This window comes from Ornithorhynchus anatinus, chromosome 10 (genome assembly GCF_004115215.2).
Source record: "Ornithorhynchus anatinus isolate Pmale09 chromosome 10, mOrnAna1.pri.v4, whole genome shotgun sequence".
In the NCBI taxonomy this organism is placed as follows: Eukaryota; Metazoa; Chordata; class Mammalia; order Monotremata; family Ornithorhynchidae; genus Ornithorhynchus; species Ornithorhynchus anatinus.
The window spans coordinates 11,137,420-11,152,790 of NC_041737.1; the positions used below are offsets into that span (position 1 = coordinate 11,137,420).

Genomic DNA, 15,371 nt, shown 5'->3' on the forward strand with positions numbered 1-15,371 from the left:
GAAAGCCAGGTTCTTGTCCCGGCTCTGCCTCTGGCCTCCTTACGATAATAACTGTGACATTTAGTAAGTGTCTACTATGTGACAAGCACTTAGGGTTAGCACGGTACAATCAGATCAGTCCCCATCCCACATGGGACTTGCAGTCTAGGGGGAGAGAACAGCTATTTCAGCCCCATTTTACAGATGAGGAAACTGAGGCACAGAGAAGTTAAGTGACTTGCCCAAGGTCACATAACAGGCAAGTAATGGATTCGGGTCTCCAGACATCCACGTCCGTGCCCTTTCCACTAAGCCGTGCTTGCGTCTAAAATTATGTGGGGGTAAATCACCTAACCTCTCTGAGTCTCATTTTCCTCATCTGTAAAATGGGATTAAAATCTCTGTTCTCCCTCCCTCTTGGACTGTGGGCCCCCTGTTTGTTGTGGGCAGGGAATATATCTGTTACATTGTTTTGTGTTGTACCCTCCCAAGCGCTTAGTACAGTTGCCTTGCACACAGTAACCTCTCCATAAATACGATCGAATGATTCACGTGGTACAGAAACGGGGCCCAATTTGATAATCTTGGATTTAACCCAGAACGTGCAAAGTACTTAGTGAATGCCCTAATTGTTATTATGGGTGATCAAAGGCCATTGATGAGGGATTGTTGGGAGAGGAAGAGGAAGAGATAAGGAAGCTGGACATCGAATGTTTAACTTGGAATGTATTTGACTGTCCGGTAAACAACTCAGTCTCCTCTTTCCTGCTGAATCAGAATCCTGCCGATAAGGGCCAAGAGAAGTTACGAGAGAGCGTGGATATCAGAATTCGGCTAAATCGCCGGACGGATTCATCTGTTCCTCGTGCAGCCAGTTCACGGAGAGGCAAGGACCTGGACCTGGGTTCTAACCCCAGCTCAGCCACTTGCCTGCTGCGTGACCTTGGGCAAGTCACTTCACTTCTCTGGGCCTTAGCTACCTCATCTGGAAAATGGGGATTAAGATTGTGAGCCCCATGTGGGACATGGACTGTGTCCAACCCTATCGCTCGTATCCACCCCCAGGGCTTAGAACAGTGCCTGTCTCGTAGTAAGCGCTTAACAAATACCGCAATTATTATTATTAGTATTATTATGAAGTGATTTCCTTTAATGCCGGATGTATCAGTGTTGCCTTCACAACCCCATCTGGAAGCACCTTGGGCAAATGAGTACTCAGCCTGTCTTGGCTGCGGACAGATTCTCCGCCAAGAGTTGCCACTGAAGCCAAATGCTTTGGGCCAACAGCCAGATGTGGTTCAATCATCAAATGAGAGCCTAGACCGCCTTGCTAGATATGATTTATTTTTGTCCTTTATGAAATAAACAAATAAATCCCTTTCAGACAGGTGGCGGGTAAGAATAGTCATTGGCTTTGCTATTTTATTGCTTTAATGCTTCCTGGATGTGCTGGTTCCTTGCTAGCCTTTGGCTACCATTACCGGGAGGCTTCCACAAGTCTACCTAGCCATTACAGCTCTTGTATGTTGGCTTATGTTTCGCCTCTCTTCACCCGCTAGCTCACAGTCGTGGCCCAGTGGCCTAGTGCAGCGTGGTCTAATAGAGGCAGGGTGGCCTGTTGGATAGAGCACGGGCCTGGGAGTCAGAAGGACCTGGGTTCTAGTGCCGGATCCTCCACTTGTCTGCTTTGTGACCTCGAACAAGTCATTTCACTTCTCTGTGCCTCAGTTACTTCATCTGTAAAAAGGGGGATTAAGTCTCTGTGTCCCATGCGGGAGAGGGACTATAACAAACATGACGATCTCGTATTTACCCCAGCACTTAGTACAGTGCCTGGAACATAGTAACCACTTAACAAATGTCATAGAAAAAATATTTTGTCCTCCGGAAGTGACCTTGTACCTACAACTTGCCTCTGACTCCTTTCTCAAGCTACTCCCTCAGTCTGGAATTCCCCCTCGCCTAAATGCACCAGATCGCGTCCTTCCCATCTCCAAAGACTTCCTAAAATCTCACTTTCCACAGGGAGCCTTCTTAGATCAATTCCAACCTCCAAATCCCCTCAATCCAACAACTGCCTTCCGAGTGATGTAACTACACCCACCATCAGCACTTACTTGAGCACCTACAGCACTTGAGAAGCGGCGTGGCTCAGTGAAAAGAGCCCGGGCTTGGGAGTCGGAGGTCATGGGTTCGAATCCCCGCTCCGCCACTTGTCAGCTGTGTGACTGTGGGCAAGTCACTTCGCTTCTCTGGGCCTCAGTTGCCTCACCTGTAAAATGGGGATGAAGACTGTGAGCCTCATGTGGGACGACCTGGTGACCCTGTATCTCCCCCAGCGCTTAGAACAGTGCTCTGCACCTAGTAAGCGCTTAACAAATACCAACATTATTATTATTATTACTTGTAGATGTAATTATTCAAGTAAATTCAATGATCGATTCTGATATTGCATCCTGACATTTCACACTACTACTTAGTGCATTCTTCTGGCTTCTACTTCTTATATCTCATTATTATCTGCCTGTCACACCCATTAAATCGTCAGCTTCTCGAGGGCAGGAACAAATGCTTTGCTTCTGTTGCCCTCTCCCTAGTGCTTATTACACTGCTCGTCATCCAAGTAGGCGCTCAAAAAAATATCAATGAAGTGATTGATAGGACTTTCCCCCAGCTCGGAACGTCTTCCTTCCACAAATCCGGCAGGCCGCAGCCTCACATTCGAAGTCAGACTGAAATCCCCCCTCCTCCGGGTCATCCCCAATTAATTCCCGGAGTCCCAAGTTGTATAAGCTCACCAGCCAATTTCTAATACTTATTTATACCCATCTACGTTATATATACATACATTGAATTTTATTGCTATTGTTCTCGTCTGTCCGTCTCCCCCGATTAGACCGTAAGCCCGTCAAAGGGCAGAGACTGTCTCTATCTGTTGCCGATTTGTCCATTCCAAGCGCTTAGTACAGTGCTCTGCACATAATAAGCGCTCAATAAATACTACTGAATGAATGAATGAATTTAATTGTATGCTCCTTGCAGGCAGGGAACACGTCTACTAATTCTGTTCTATTGTACCCTCCCAAGCACTTAGTGCTGTGCACACAGTAAGTGCTCAATAAGTAATCGTAACTGTGGGATTTGTTAAGCACTTACTATGGGCCACGCGCCGCGCTCAACACTGAGGGTAGATACAAGGTGATCAGGGTGGGCATCATATGAGGAATTTTGATTATTCTGTTTGGAAATACCTTTCTATCTTTCTCCCTTGTTGGAGTGTAAGCTCTTCGTGGGCAGGGGATGTGTCTCTTCTTAGTTTTGTACATCTCAATCACAGTGTCCTCAGTGGGCACTCAGTAAATGCTATTACTACTCCCACTATTACTTGGTATTAGTGATGATGTTCAACAGTGATGATAATAGTGGTGATCATCAACTTCTGGTAAGTGATGTTGATCACTCACAGTCGATTAGACTGTAAGCCCGTCAGTGGGCAGGGATCGCCTCTATCTGTTGCCGAATTGTTCATTCCAGGCGCTTAGTACGGTTGTCTGCACATAGTAAGTGCTCAATAAATACTGTTGAATGAACGAATGATGTTGATAGCAGCCTTCTTCTGTCTCTCCAAATGGTAAAAAGATATAAATCCTCTAAAAATCAATAACGCAGTCAGTCAATTGTTAACATTTCCTGTGCTCTTACTGTCTGCAGAGCACTGAACTGAGCATTTGGAAGAATAAAATAGAGCTAGTAGATAGTAGTTGCTCTTAAATGCACATCAAACATAAACTCCTAACCAACTACTTGAAAGCACTCCATCAGCTCACCCCCTCCTATTTTACCTAGCTGATTTCCTACGACAACCCAGCGCCCACACTTGGCTCCTCCAATGCCAACTTCCTCACTGTACTTCATTCCTATCTTGTTTGCTCCCTCTGGCCTGGAACTGCCCCCTCATACACAACAGACCACCATTCTCCCCATCTTCAAAGCCTTATTAAAATCAGATTTCCTCCAAGAGGTCTTTCCCACCAAACTCTCCCTTACTCCACCACCCTTCTGCCTATACCTTGGATCTATACCCTTGAAGCACTTGACATTCACTCCACCCTCAGCACTTACGTACAGATCCCTAATTTATTTTAATGGCGGCCACCCCCTCTAGACTGCAAGCTCCTGGTGGGAAAGGAACTGGTCGATCAACTCGACTGCCTTGTATTCTCCCCGGTGCCGGGACAGTACTCTGCACGCAGTAAGCGCTCAATGACCGATTCAGGAAACTTTCAATCTATTAGGAAGAAAGACAGTAAAATCACCTGCAGGTAAGGGAAGCAAGAGACTACAAACATATGAACCTAAGTGCTTCAGAAGAGATACGTAAGGGCTCAAGAGTTTAGATTTTGGTACTGGTTAAGTGCTTACTTTGTGCGAGGCTCTATACTGTGCACCGGTGGTGGATCGAAGTCAATCAGGATGGACTCGGAGAATACCAAGGAGGAAGCGAATATGCTGAAGAGGCGGTTGTGGGTAAATAGGTTAGGGAGACACTAATCAGGGAAGGGCCCCTGGAAGAAATGTGATTTCAGAAGGGCTTTGGAGGGGGGGAGAGCAGTGACTGGCCCTATGTGAAGAGGAAGAGAGTTCCAGAAACGAGGTAGGGCGTGAACAAGAGGTCAGCGGTCACTTTCCACTCCTCAGGAGGATTCAATATTTTTGACTCCCGAAGGAATTACTACACTGCAGAGGTTATCCCAGGAGAGGGGATTGCTTTATGGGGGAAATTTGGCAGGAGTTATGGATGGGGGTGGTTGCGGGGTGGAGGGGGGGAAGGGGTTCAGAATGGAATGCCAGGAATATGGAAGAGAGAATTCCTGATCAAGTTCAGTTTCAACAGCTTGAGAAATGTGGATCCACTGAAAACCTGTACTCAACTGATGGTATTTATTGAGCACTTATTGTATTCGGAACACTGAGCGAGGTTCTAATTGAGTTCAAGACTCATCTCCTGCCCTGGAGGAGTTTACAATCTAAAGGGGGAGACAAGCAGACACAAATTATTTTCAGATGGAGAGGGGAGCAGAAAGGAAAACATTCATTCGTTCATTCTTGAGCGCTTACTCTGCACAAAACACTGGACTAAGCATTTGGGAGAATACAGTGTGACAACAAACAGACATTCCTGCCCACAGTGAGCTCACAGTCTAGAGGGAGGGACAGACATTAGTATAAATAAATAGATAAACAAACAAACAAATAAATAAGTAAATAAATAACTGCAATTGGTCAGAATAAGAGTGTTAAAAATAAATGAACGAATAAAGGAGTGACTAGAGAACCTAAACCAAAATGCTACGAGTGTCTACCAATCTCCAAAGAGCTTAGCACAGTGCTCTGCACGTAATAATAATAATAATAATAATAATGCTGGTGTTTGTTAAGCGCTTACTATGTGCAGAGCACTGTTCTAAGAGCTGGGGTAGATGCAGGGCAATCAGGTTGTCCCACATGAGGCTCACAGTTAATCCTCATTTTACAGATGAGGTAACTGAGGCCCAGAGAAGTGAAGTGACTTGCCCACAGTCACACAGCCGACGAGTGGCAGAGCCGGGAGTCGAACCCGTGACCTCTGACTCCGAAGCCCAGGCTCTTCACTCCGCTCAATAAATAATATGGATTTTGAGTAGCTATTGGGATGACGTGCCCTGGAGTGGTGGAATTTAATTAGGGGAATACCTCTAGAGGAAGTGGGTTTTCAGGAGCCTCTGGAGATGGGGAGGGATATGGTCTGGTGGATTAAGAGCAGGAGGGAGTTTCAGGGTGGGAGAAGGGCATGACCATGCGCTGTGGATTAAAGGTGCAGAGAATCTAGAGAAGCGTCCACTAAGATGGTGAGTTGGATAGACATCAAGAACGCCAGCAAGGCACTCATTCATTCACTCATTCAATCGTATTTATTGAGCGCTTACCATGTGCAAAGCACTGTACTGAGCACTTGGGAGAGTACAATATAGCAATAAATAGACACGTTCCCAGTCACGAGGGAAGGCAGCTAAAATGTAGTTATCGAAACCTTCTGATCCCAGTTCTCTCGCTCAGTTTTTGAATGGTGGCCAGCAACGAATATAGTCCACAATATCAGCTACAGTATGAAGTACAGCTGAAGGAAATGATTTTTCTAATGATTCATCTTGTCCGTGATAATTCAGAACAGGGAACGCATAGAGCCAACCAAATCTTTCAAAAATCTTCCCCTTATCGTTAACGTCTTTCTCCTGCCCCAGAGCTCTTACTGGAGAAGCTAAAACGCCCCCGCAGAATTTGAATGTCTTCCCCTGACCTTGACCGCGATCTTGCTCTGCATATGGGCATAATGTGGGAAACTGAACCGAAGAGATTAAGCAGCGTACCCGGACGATACACAGACGTACCTCTCGGTATGCTTACGAAGCACCTTTCTCTCGGAAGGATCACGAAACGATCTGCCAAGTGGAAAGAAAGAACCAAATAGAGTTTCATAACCTGAGACCGGGAGCCAGAGGTTCTTGGTGCTAGTCCTGAAACTGACTCACGTCGGGCCCTTGTGCAAGTCGCGTAACCTCAGTGAACCTCAGTTTCCTCATCTGCAAAATAGGAATTATAATACCTACTGAACAGGGTTGTTGTGCGCCTTAATTAGTGCTTCCCGAGTGCTTTGAGATCATCAGATGAAAGGTGCAGTCTAAATGTAAAGCTTTAATTACTATTTTTATTAAGCATTATCTTTGGAAGTGTTAAAGGCCTTAAGCTACAACTGCAGCTCCCTGGCCGGTCCACCACTTGGGAATCCCACATTTTATGCACGGATTCCACTTGATGTCAGTGACGATACCAGCTCGGTCGGTCAGCCAGGTGGATTAACGAGGTAAGGTGACTACCCCAGAGAGCTAAAAGCCCAATAGGTCAGTTCCGGTCAGGCCAGGAGGCCTATGGGTACGCCCAAGTGCCACGGGAAACATAAGAGACAGAGATCGGTCAAATGGAGACGGGATTGGTCGAACAGAGGCCACGCTACGACTGCGAAACGGCAATGATCCTTCTTCTTTACGCAGAGCCTGACTTCTGAGAAACGCAGAACAATTACTGAATCTATCTTCACAAAAGCATGGCCTTGTGGATAGAGAAACAACGTGTTCTAGTGGATAGAGCGCGAGCCCGGGAGTCAGAGGGACCTGGGTTCTAGTCCCATCTCTGCCACTTGTCCGCTGGGTGACAAATCATTTCACTTCTCTGTGCCTCAGTTACCTCATCTGTAAAACGGGGACTAAGACTGTGAGCCCCATGTGGGACGTGGACTGTGTCCAACCTGATTACCTTGTGTCTATCACGTGCTCGGAACAGTGCTCGGCATATAGGAGGAGCTTAACAAATACTGTAAAAAAAAAAAAAAATCCCAGTAAATCAAGTAGTGAATAGACTGGCCATTACCCAGATGAGGCCAGCTGTAAACTGGCTTGCCCCAGGTCACAGAGGCCTAGCATCACAGTGATAACAGCAACGGGACGCGCGTCTCTCATCCAGAGTCACAGAGACCGGGGCGGGGCCAAGCAGAGCCCTCCGTTAGAAATAGATACATCCCTGGACTATATTCCAGATCTCTGTAAAACCTTAGTGGAAAGAACACGGTCTTGGGAGTCAGAGGTCGTGGGTTCCAATCCCGGTTCCGCCACGCGTCTGCTGTGTGACCTTGGGGAAGTCACTTAACTTCTCTGTGCCTCAGTTACCTCATCTGTAAAAATGGGGATTAAAAAATGTGAGCCCCACATGGGCCAATGTGATTACCCCGCATCTACCCTAGCGCTTAGAACAGTGCTCTGCACATAGTAAGCGCTTAACAAATACCGTAATTATTATGATGGAACAGGGGTATATTGACATGGTCTTTTGAGTTTCAACACCAAAACACCCAGCCTATCTCTCCTCTTCATGACAGTGATGATAATCAGGAAAGAGAGTGAGAATGAGAAGGCGCGTGACCTAGTGGGAAAAGCCCAGGTCTGGGAGCCGGAGACCTGAGTTCTAGTCCCGGCTCTGCTACTCGCCTGCTGGGTGACCTTGGGCAGATCACCTCACTAAAGAGGAGTTACCCTCCATCACTCATTGGTAGTAACAGTATTTATTGTGCACGTCTCCGCCAAGAGGCCTTCCCTGAGACCCCATTCCTCTTCTCCCGCTCCCTTCTGCTTCACCCTGACTTGCTCCCTCTATTCATCCCCCCGTCCCAGCCCCACGGCACTTATGTCCATATCGGCCTTGTATTTATTTATTTCTATTAATGTCTTTCTTCCCCTCTAGACTGTAAGCTGTTGTGGGCAGAGAATATGTCTGCTGTGAGCTCGCTGCGGGCAGGGGATGAATCTGACGTACTCTCCCAGGTGCTTGTATAGTGCTTTGTACACAAAGCATTGAATAAATGTGATTGAATTGAATTATTGCTTTATTGTACTCTCCCCAGCTCTTATTACAGTGCTCTGCACACAGTAAGGGCTCAATAAATACGACTGAATGAACACGAAGAAGCGGCATGGCCTCTAGCCATCAGGAGTTTACACTCTAACACGGCAGAAGGACACCCAGTGCTCAGCTGGGAGCTTCCCAGTATTCAGAATTCTCCTCCGAACTTCCGGATGGCAAGACCGGGCTCCAGCCGAGCCATCCTGCCACATTTCTCACGCTTGCAAGCACCGGGAATGATGCGTGCGGGGAGATCCATTGACAGAAAAATGAGTCACCGGAGGAAGAGGGGCTGGAGGATGCAGGGCTGGCAAGCGAAGCCACGAGGACAGGGTGGAGGGCCAACTGTGCCCATTGCACCAACCTGGGGTTCGGCTTCGCGTCGAGAGGGCTGATGAGGTACTGAACGAAGATGAGGCGCTGAATGAAGAAGGAAGAGGAATGAAGAATGAAGAGCGTGCTGGAATGTTCCCGGAAAGTCTGCCTTAAATATAGTTAACTGCGTTCAGTCTGGAAAGAAAGAGATGGGCAATCTGATTATCGCTGGGAGACTCGGTGCCTGTTCGCCCTCCCACTTAGACCGACTAACTTGTATCTACCCCAGTGCTGGAAGAGTGTTTGACATAGAGTAAGCACTGAACAAATATTATTATCATCACCGTCATCATTATCATTATTATTTCCAGAATTCCAGAGCTATCGCACAGGGAATTGCTTACGTTCAGTCAGTCATTCGTGTTTATTGAGCTCTCACTGGGTACAGAGCACTGTACTAAGCGTCTAGGAGAGTACAGTATAACAATATAACAGACATATTCCCCGCCCACAGTGAGCTTACGGTCTAGAGGGGGAGGCAGACATTAATATAAATAAGTGAAATGACAGATATGTACATAACTGTTTCGGGGATGGGAGGGGAGACGAATAAAGGGAGCAATTCAGGGCGACGCAGAAGGGAGCGGAAGGAAAGGAAACGAGGGCTTAATCAGGGAAGGCCTCTTGGAGGAGATGTGCCTTCGACGAGGCTTTGAAGTAGGGGAGAGTAATTGTCCGTAGGATATGAAGAGGATATTAAGAGAAGCCGTCCGCAGAATCCTCTAACCCTAACCTAACCCTAGCAGCGTGGCCTGGTGGATAGCGCACGTCTGCTGTGTGACCTTGGGCAAGTCACTTCACTTCTCTGCACCTCAAGTACCTCAACTGTAAAATGGGGATCGAGACTGTGAGCCCCACGTGAGACAGGGACTGCATCCAACCTCATTTGCTTGTATTCACCCCGGTACTTAGTACCGTGCCTCACCCACAGTAAGCACTTAACCGATACGACAATTACTATTCTCATTATGATCGTTTAAGAGTTATTGGACTGGGCGTTAATAAAGATCTAGCAGCTTGGGGCTCACGGGGGCACGGGAGTCGAAGGCAGAGAGATGGCGGCTCAGATTCAGAAACAATAGCTGTATTCTTTTGCGTCGAAGAGCAGCGTGGCCAAGCGAGAGGGCGGGGCACGGCTCCGACGGGACCGTGCCCACCCTGGCCCCACCCGGTCCACCCCCGCGCCTACGGGGCATCGGAGGGATAAAGGGAGCTAAGGAAGTGTTCCCATTCCACCCTCAAACGCTCTTCAGCGTCGCGGTCAACCGACATCGCATGCGATATGTCACGGGGAGTCTGTGGGAATTCAGCCGCCCGATTGCCAAGCTAAGAGGAAATCCCGGGCTGATCGAGGCACTCCCTGCAAAACTGAGCTGGCTCCTTTTTTATGTCCCGTAGGCTGAGTCATGCCTAATTACACCATGGGAAAAGCTCGATGCGATTTCATCCCCATGATCCCCGTGGCCTCTTTAGGTATCTTGAAGAAAGGCTCCGCTCCGTTGGCGTGCAGATTTCTTTAGAAGTAATTGAAATTTCACAGCCTGAAATTTTCACCCAGAGAATCACCCAGATGCCCAGCCTTCCCAGATGGAGGCACTTCGAAGACGTCAACGATAATGGCCTCTGTTAAGCACCTACTAGGTGCCAGCCACTGCTGATTTACTTGTATCCACCCCAGCGCTCAGTACAGTGCCTGGCACCTAGTGAGTGCTCAATGTATACCATTATTATTGACTAAGCGCTGGAGTGGATACAAGTAAATCCGGTCGGACGCAGTCCCCGTCCCACCCGGGGCTCACGTTCTCAATTCCCACAGGGAGGTCACTGAGGCGCAGAGAAGTGAAGTGACTTCCCCAAGGTCACACGGCAGACTGTGGAGCCGGGATTAGAACCCATGATCTTCCGATTCCCAGGGCCGTGTTCTATCCACGGAGCCGTGCTGCTTCTCAGGCTTCAGGGAGCTTAGAAGGCATCCTCCTTGTTCCCAACAAGAAGCTGACACAGAACGTCTACTCGGGCTGTCTTCGAACGGAAGACAGAGAAGGAAGCTCTGAACCCATCGTGGTTACTGGGTTAGAGGAGGGGGTTGGACTTGATGACTCTGAGGATCCTCTAGATGGAGAGCCAATGAAATGACATTTTCAGCGACTTCAACTTGGCTTAAGCATCTAACGATTATCGGCGGCATGTTGCGAGTGCTATTTTTACCTGACGTGCTCAATTCCCTTCAAGGTCACTGTTGAAAGAAAGAATGGCACGATAAGCTGGCCCCACCCCCGTATAAGAGCTCTATCATACAGTAAAAACAGCGTGGCTCAGTGGAAAGAGCACGGGCTTTGGAGTCGGAGGTCATGGGTTCGAATCCCGGCTCGGCCGCTTGTCGGCCGTGTGACTTTGGGCAAGTCGCTTCACTCCTCGGTGCCTCAGTTACCTCGTCTGTAAAATGGGGATGAAGACCGCGAGCCCCACGTGGGACAACCTGATTCCCCCGTGTCTACCCCAGCGCTTAGAACAGTGCTTAGGCACATAGGAAGCGCTTAACCAATACCAACATCGTTATCCCTGCTCCACCACCCGTCTGCTATGTCACTTTACTTCTCTGGGCCTCGGTTACCTCACCTGTAAAATGGGGATTGAGAGTGTGAGCCCTATGTGGGACGGGGACTGTGTCCAACCTGATTAACCTGTATCTACCCCAGTGCTTGGCACATAGTAAGTGCTTAACGAGTACCCTTTTTTTAAAAAAGTGGACGGCTCCCAGAAAGGGTCAGTACGGATGGTCTATTTTCCTTCCATCGAAAAGCCAAAATAATCCAATGACGACGCCGGCCCGATTTTGCTCGGAGTCAAGGCTGCCTGGCTCCCCGTGAAACCGGCGAGGTTTTATTGCATTTGCCTGCCCTGTTCCCCCTCCATTTGGCTGGATCTGAACTGGCAGAAGCTCGGTGTCGGGGTGGAATGCCTCCTCTCGCCCGAGAAGTTGACAGGGGACGAAACGCAGCCGCGGAGTTCGTTGTCCCGGCCGCTCGCTGCCGTGGGTATCCGGCACTTGTCTGGGCACCGCCGGGCTGGTTCGTCAACATTTTTTTAGCTGGGAAAGTGGCTACATGGAAGTACGGTGGCAGGCCTAGTTGAAAATAGGTGTATTATCATTTGCAAGCTGACAAGCCCGTGGCATCTCATTGCCCTGGCGGTGCACACGGACAGAGTTACACTGTGTACTAATGCAATGCGCCAGGGTGATGAAACGTTAGCTTTCTGTCAATATCTCAAGTGGTTTACACCCAGTATCGGCCGGGGAGTCATTTGTTCATGCATAGGGTGACATTCCCAGCCTAGAAAAGGCCTGGGAATGTTCTCTGACTCTCTCTCACACACACACACATCTAGACAAGCTTTCTCACACACACACACACACACACAGACACACCCACCCTCTCAGACATCTAGAGGTGATTAAAACGCAAAAGTCTCGTAGATGCCTTGGGCGTCACTGGTTGCACACTACTATTAAGACTGTGGGATGGAAATTTGGGTCCTGGGAGCCGTCCTTGGACCGAGATACAGTTTGGGATGTTGGGGTCCATAAAGTGGAAGCTCGCAGGCAGGAATTCTTCCAAATAATAATAAAAATGATAGTCACGATCCTTGTTAAGCGCTTACTACGTGCCAAGTACTGTTTGAAGCCCTGGAGTAGATACGAGTTAATCGGGTTGGACACGGTCCCTGTCCCGTATGAGGCTCACGGTCTCGGTCCCCATCTTCCAGATGAGGGAACTGAGGCAAATGAAGTGACTGGCCCGAGGTCACACAGCAGGCAAGCGGCGGAGCCGGGATTAGAACCCAGGTCCTTCCGACTCCCAGGCCGGTGCTCTATCCACTAAGCCATGCTGTTTCCCAAGGGACCTCGTCGGTGCAGTCCATCATTCAGCCTTCTCTAGAGTGTAAACTCGTTGTGGGTAGGGACAGTGTTCAGCAACTCAACTGCTTTGCCCTCTCCCAAGCGCTTAGGACAGTCCTCTGGAAAAATAACATGAAATTCCAATACTCTGTATCATTAAAAATCACAAAGCAATGTAGTCTCCTGGAAAGAGCCCGGTCCCGGGAGTCAGGGGACCGGGGTTCTAATCCCAGATCCGCCACCTGTCTGTTGCGTGAACTTGGGCAAGTCGCTTGCTTCTCTGTGCCTCAGTTATCTCATCTGTGAAACGGGAATGAAGAATGTGAGCCCCATGTGGGAAATGGACTGCCTCCAACCTGATTATCATGTGTCTACCCCAACGCTGAGTACAGTGTCCGGAACAGAGTAAGAGTTTAGCAAACACCCCCAAAGAAATGATGAAGCTGGTATTTATTTTCCGTTAACATAATGCAACGCCACAACACACCACAACATTAACTAAATAAGGAATTGCAATACGATTATTAGCCTTGGCGGGAGGCTGCCAAAATAGAAGCTAACTCTGCCGACTGGTAGTAGTTTTCCAATGTCAGTGAAAAATTTCAGTTGAACAATGGCCTCGTTTTCTTCAAAAGGTATATTCTAATCAATCAATAGACGGCACTAATTGAGCCCTTACCGTGCAGAGCACTGTACTAAATGCTTGGGAAAGTACGGTGCAAAACAGGATGGTACAGTACAATCCCCTCTAGACGGTAAGCTCGCGGCGAGCAGGAAATGTGTCTGTTACACTGTTACGTTGTACTCTCGTCGACATCATCGGTGGTATTTACTGAACACTTACTGTGTTGAGAACACTGTACTAAAACACAGTCATTTCTCAACAAATCCCATTGCTTGGTAAGAGAAGCAGCTTGACATATTGGATAGAGCATGGACCGGGGAGTCAGAAGGACGTGGGTTCTAATCCCTACTCTGCCCCCTTTATTCGTTTGTTCATTCCATTGTATTTATTGAGCACTTACTTAAGCCCTTGGGAGAGCACAGTATAACAACAGACGCATTCCTGCCCACGACGAGCTCAACTCAGACACTGATATAAATAGCTAGATAAATAAATAACATATTTACAGATGTGCCGTGGGGATAGGAGAGAGGATGAATGAAGGAGCGACTAAGAGGGGTGCAGAAGGGAGTGGGAGAAGAGGAAAGGAGAGCTTAGGGAAGGCTTTTTGGAGGAGATGGGCCTTCCGCAGTGGAGGAGGGCAATTATCTGTCTGATCTGTCTGCTGTATGACCTTGGCCAAGTCCCTTCACTTGTCTTCGCTTCAGTTCTCTTGTCTGTGAAATGGGGATGAAGACTGTGAGCCCCATGTGGGACAGGGACCGTCCAACCCGATTAGCTTCTATCTACCCCGGCGCTTAGAACAGTGCTTGACACCTACTAAGCGCTTAACAGAAGACACTACCGTTATCTACTCTAAGAGCTTAATAAATCACATAAATCGGGAATTGAATGCCCGCCCTATGGATAGCAAAAGCCAAAGCAGGAGGTTTCACCTTTCTCAGGGCTGAGCATGGGAATGGAGATTCTAGGCCTCACTCGGAAATGACGTTCCCGGGGCCAAGCTACCTACAGGATACCCTCAGATGGGCTGAAATCCTGCAGAAAAATCGGCAGCCAGTAATGACTGGATGGACAACGACCACCAGCCAGATTCTCAACCTGATAACTCGAGTCATGGCCGGCGGGACAAATTCCGCAGATGGAAGGAAGCCCTCGAATATTTGTCTCATTTTTGCAGTGGAAGTGTTTATTGATTTTAGGAAGGGCGAGCCCATAAGAAGTTGGATGCTGTTGCTGCCCCTTGAGTAATCTCCCAAAGGCTTGGAACTCCTTGAAAGCCACTAGTCTGTGAATTTCTGGGCACAATAGATATTTAGTTCACTTCCTTCCGGAAGACAGCGTCCATGAGGAGATCTCCTGGGAAGGGTAATTATCACTCGGAGGTAGTCTGCCTGAAAACCTCATTCTCAGCATCTTTTGGGAAGAAATATGTGTGTGTCAGTGTGTGTGTGTCAGTGTGTGTGCGCACACACACGCACGTGTTTGCCTCAAGAGAATAAATGCAAAAGTTTTCAAATAAAGCTCAAGCGGAGATCCCCATAGTGTGGTCTTCAGATTCCATTCCTTTTTTAAGTATATAAGAAAAAATCCTCAGAGAACACTTTTCTCAAATCGGGACCACATTTGTTATCTCTAAACTTATGGCCGCACAGTTATTTATCAGACAAAGGTTCCCTTGTCTTCAACGAGGTCCCCGACTAAGCTGAAGGAATTCAGGGCAACTGTCGCATTTTGGGTGGTATTTGTTAAGCGCTTACTATGCCACAGGTACTGTACTAAACCCTGGGGTAGATCCAAGCTAATCCGCTTAGACGCAGTCCCTACCCCACATGGGGCTCACAGTTGTAATCCCCTTTTTTCAGACGAGGGAAATGAGGCCCAGAGAAATGAACGGCCTTGCCCAAGATCACACCACAGCCCACAAGTGGTGGAGCCGGGATTAGAACCCATGACCATCGGATTCTCAGGCCCAGATTCTTTCCAATGGGCCACGCTGCT

At 48.2% G+C, this 15,371-nt stretch overlaps 1 long non-coding RNA gene across 2 annotated transcripts in view; it reads right to left on the bottom strand.

The window, feature by feature from the left end:
* Positions 1 to 6,359: 6,359 nt before the first annotated feature.
* LOC103171005 overlaps positions 6,360 to 15,371 on the bottom strand; it is a 37,966-nt gene continuing 28,954 nt past the window's right edge. Inside the window, exons 3-4 of one of the 2 annotated variants that reach the window (XR_003762297.2) lie at positions 8,834 to 8,979; positions 6,360 to 6,458 (exon numbers count right to left, since the gene is read on the bottom strand). This is a non-coding gene — a long non-coding RNA (uncharacterized LOC103171005). The other variant, XR_486530.2, reaches the window with a different exon arrangement.